This window comes from Haliotis rufescens, unplaced genomic scaffold (assembly GCF_023055435.1).
Source record: "Haliotis rufescens isolate VD_foot unplaced genomic scaffold, xgHalRufe1.0.p SCAF_14, whole genome shotgun sequence".
In the NCBI taxonomy this organism is placed as follows: domain Eukaryota; kingdom Metazoa; phylum Mollusca; class Gastropoda; order Lepetellida; family Haliotidae; genus Haliotis; species Haliotis rufescens.
Window position 1 is genome coordinate 4,924,799 of NW_025963824.1, and position 4,825 is coordinate 4,929,623.

General features: G+C 33.7%; 1 long non-coding RNA gene across 1 annotated transcript; it reads right to left on the reverse strand.

Moving 5' to 3' along the window:
• Positions 1–279: 279 nt before the first annotated feature.
• LOC124111857 lies at positions 280–4,589 on the reverse strand. The gene is made up of 3 exons (XR_006857545.2): positions 3,476–4,589; positions 1,905–2,001; positions 280–792 (listed from the first exon to the last, which is right to left on the reverse strand). It is a non-coding gene; the product is annotated as an uncharacterized LOC124111857 (long non-coding RNA).
• Between the last annotated feature and the right edge of the window lie 236 nt (positions 4,590–4,825).

A 4,825-nucleotide genomic window follows, 5' to 3' on the forward strand; every position in this document is an offset into this window, starting at 1 on the left:
AAAAAATACTGAATTTTTAAAAAGATAATTTGTTTATCATAGTTAATACTTTGAAAACCAACTGTAAGTAATATCAATACTTCTAGCTGTACAAAACAATCAAAATGCTTACACTTGTTACAGTACTATTTTTTATGTACCCTAATACATGTGTAGTTAATGCTTATAATTAAACACAAAGAGCAAAATAGAATAATAAACTTTATTATTAATTTATTATTATTTACAAGAAAACAGTGTTTCTACCTGCAACAAGGCGGATGTGAAACATTTATTCTCAAATCAAGTTTTAAAACTGAGTCTAAACATATACCCCTCATATTGGCCTGCAAAATTTCATTTATGTGGCTTCAAATTCGTTTACGAGACAAACTTTTCCCCCCCATTCCATCAAGTTAAAAAAGCATGAAGCAAAGGGTCATAACTCCATACAAATTAAGTTCTTAAAACCATCTTTTGGAGTTTGTACCTTAGTTAGCACGGACAGTTTCATTTATTAACTTCAGTAGTGTCCAAGAGAACCTGGGAGTATATGTACCAAGTTCAAAAACAAGGGACATAACCCTGTGAAAAATATGTTGTCAAAACCAACTTTTTGGATTTCTTTGTTCCGTTGCAATTCAGCTGTTTTGTTTGCAGATTCTCTATCTGCACCTGTTTTTTCCAGTACGCGTTTTCCTTATGCCATTTCTAAGCCTTGCTCCTGGAACTCGAAGCCATTCTTTTACATGGGTCACCATGTACTTGTCAGTGGCTTGTAAAGAGCCCAGCTGAAGGCTTCCTCCTCAGCTTCTGTTTACAGATGATAGCAAAAATGTCAGTGTGCATATTATAAGTCATTGGATGCACTCTGACATTTACAAGTAATGAACTTCACAAGTGTGTCAAAACAAGTTATTGATAACATAATGGAATAATTGAATAAGTAATACCCTGTTCACATGCGCCACCTTACATATGAGTGTATATATTATTTTAAGTCTTGACACCTGTTTATAAATACAGGGTTCACTCGAGGAATTTTCTGACATGGGCCCTTTATGTGACAATTTCATATATTCCCTAAGTACACCCGCACTTGCCCATACAGCACAATGTTAAAATGTCCAATTGTATTTGAAATTTTGGGCCTTTTTCCAAATTTAGGGGCTAAAAGCAGAAGGCCCCCACCCTAGAATTATCGGAATCCCTGTAAGTAAATTGATGAGTTTATAATATGTGTAAATAAGTAAATTGAATTATGTGTAATTATATATGCAAATAACATAACCCCTCCCAATATTGCATGGTGGGTCCCTAATCTGTTTCTTATGTCAATAAAAAAGATTTTATAACTGACATATCACCCTATTTATTTAGCCCAATAAACATCCCCAATAATCAAATGATAACCCCCTTCCACCAATCTTGCTGGAGAACAGTTTTAGGTGTGCAATCTCTCTTGTATGTCCATCAAAAGTAAGTCAGCATGAAATTTCATTTGGAAGATTACCATAGTGTCAGGGCCCTTGATAGGGCAAACATGATATTAAATTATATATATGCTTATAAATATTTCAATCAGAAACATGTATCAGTTGGTTTGGTTTGTTGTTTAACATTGTTTATGTCAGTAATATTCCAGCTATATGACGACGGTCTGTAAATAATCGAGTCTGGACAACACAATCCAGTGATTAATATATTGAGCATCGATCTAGGCAATTGGGATCGATGATAGGCATCAACCAAGTCAGCGAGCCTTACCTCCCGATCCCATTAGTCGCCTCATACGACAAGCATAGTCACCTTTCATGGCAAGCATGGGTTGCCTAAGACCTATTCTACTCCGGATCTTCAATATGTATCAAACTTGGAGTAAATTTCCCATACTTCATACATTTAAAGAAATTTAATCCACTCACCAGTGCTATCTCAGTTGCTCGATTTTGGAAAAAACTGCTAAGAGTTCATTCAGCTCATCCATGTTTGCCAACAGGCAATGGCTGAATGTCTGGTTTTCTTAAATAGAAATATAAGAATATTATGTATTAAGTTTGTGTAGCAGCAGTGAACACTTAGCTATGATGATGATGTCAAGAGGTTGAGGAGAATATTGCTCAAAACACAAAAGTAACATTTAAATAAAGCTTGGGCAATACACAGATATCAGGACCCCTCCTGAATTCATACATCTTATCTGGTATATTTGCACTTGTACATACAGTCCTTATCTGGAGCCATGCAGCAGAAATAATTTTCCAGGGAAAGTAGTTTCACTTTGATAGATATAGCCCCATCCATTAAAAAACAGTGAGAAAATCCCCATATTGACATAATATTGAACAGATCCTGTGAAGTCTGGTTACCACAAAACATATTTCATTTATTATATCAAACCATATATATGTTGATTAAATCATGGTAAACCAAAACTGCAAATAAACGTTTATCATTAAAAGATCAGATACAAAGGTATGTACATATTACAAACACTTCTATGCAAAAAATAGCAGGAAAGTATTGGGGACAAGTAATTTTATGCACAGTTTCATTGCTTGTAAACATAGGAAAGGGAAAATGATAAACTGAAATAATATATGTTTAGTTAGAATAAATCAAATTTGAAACAAGGCTCTGGGTGTTTTTCTACAATGGATAATGTCCTGAAACATCTGTACTGCAGTATCTATTCTTCCTCAAAGTTTTACCATTAATTTGAATTTTGATTAAATAAATGACATGTTGAATTGTCTTGCAATATATATTTAGCATCAATTACCTTTTAGATAGTAATTTAAAAAAAATATTTTATTCGTATTTCATAAGCTGCTATATTTAGAATTTTGTTCGAAGTTGAGTTACTTTGATGAAGGCAGCAGTTATTCTTAAAACTCTCAATACAGCCGAATACGCGAAAATAGGTTTATTCTCTTCTGCAATCATTTGTTATAATTTTCAGTGTGTTGTAGATGTAATTAATAAGGGACAATATATAAAAAAATAATTAAATCGGACCTCACCCTACTTCAATCAGCGGTATACATAACTACGCAGTTACTTCCCTTCGGACATGTTTCACAAACACAACAGTATTTGTTTTTTTAACAATCCAGCAACAATCCTCTTAATTTGGGGCAGTAAATGCAAGAATGTTGTATTGGAGAATATATTTATGACTTTGGGGTATTTTTTGCGTTGACAAACTATGATATGTGTTTAAAGTTTTAAAAATACCAAAATAACTGTCAGGCTGAACCATTTTACATTGTCAATGTCATGTGTTTGTGACTGAAACATGTTTATTATCATTAAAGAACGTAGTTTTAACGTAGGTAGGATGAACAATTATGATGTCTTATATGTGTGTTACAATAAATAAATAACTGTATGTTTTAATTCATGTAAAGTACAGTGAAATATTGAACACCAATGTGAATCATGGGGGATGGGGTCGTGGAAATTGGATGATTGGAAGAATCTTCTTGATACTTACAGAAAATTGAGAGATTGTGAATCTGTAACATCAACTTATGCTCATTGTTTGTCAGAAAATAATAAGGTTGCACAGTGGCTTCATGATCATTTTGAGTGTGAACCTTGTGAGAGAAACATTTCTTCGAGAGAAACATTGCATCACTTTTTTCAATTCAGCAGTTCTAGTAGTAGTTGTGGATCAGGTTCCTTTTCATTGCTGAGATCAAGATCCAGAAACGTAGCACTGAAAATGAAAATAAAGTTTGGAAAATAAGCAGTGAAGTTTGAAAACGTTCCCATTACTTGAACAGTTGCAACTTAATGACAGCATGAAAGCACAGCTTGATGTGAGTGTAGCTCCGACTAAATTTCAAACAAATTTGTTAGTATTTGAAATTCACAAATTGCCCCCGGAAACAGTCAAATGTTTGCTACGTCGGTTGGATAGGTTTTTAATGTTCCCCAACAGCTTAATTTTAATGTATTAATGAGTACGTTTCAACGAATACAGCAAGAAGATAAAAAGAAGAAAGGACAAGTTAAGGAAAATAAATAGCTGAGCATTTCATTGTGCCAGTACAAACTCCTGAGAGAACGAGGTCAGATTTATGGCATTGCAAGGCCTTGGACATGAAGTTAATAGCCTGAAGGATGAAGTAAGCAAACTAAAAACACAAATTCAAAACAAGAAAGAAAAATGATATCTCTAGAAAGGGAACATTACCATTTAAAAAGAAAATTAAAAAGAGCCACTGATGAATTTGTTGTAAAGAGACAGAAATTGGAAACTCTTAAGCCAAATATGAGTGGAAAATATTTCAGCCTTAACAGGAGATAAAAGAGTGCCCATGCTCAAACTAAAACCAGCCTTGCCAAAAATGCTTCAAAAGTCAAGAAAAATGGGATAGAATTTGAATACATCCAACAAGAGCTGAAATATTCAAAGGCTTATAACGAAATGTCAACTGAAGCTTTGGAAGATTATATTTGCTCATTGGAAGAGGCAGCACAAAAAGAGAAAAGTATGAAAAATGACTTGGAGTACTGTGAAGAACTGTTGAAAGACAAAAGAAAGTTTAACAGGCACAGTTGATGCTGTACTAGATGCCTGTAAGCTCAGATGTGTCTTGAGTTATTAAGTTACCCCACAAAATTGACATTTTCGCCACATTTCAAAGTCATTTTTCTATTCCAGAAATTCAGTTTTGATGAATATTCAACAAAATTGGCCCTGGATTACTGCTGTTATGCTACTAAAATATTATGGTTTAATTCAAATAAACATTTTCTTAAAATGTTGCCCATTTTTATTTGTTGCCATTTTTTAGACCAAAATGAAATTTCTGGCTCTCCACGGTGGTGTCAACAA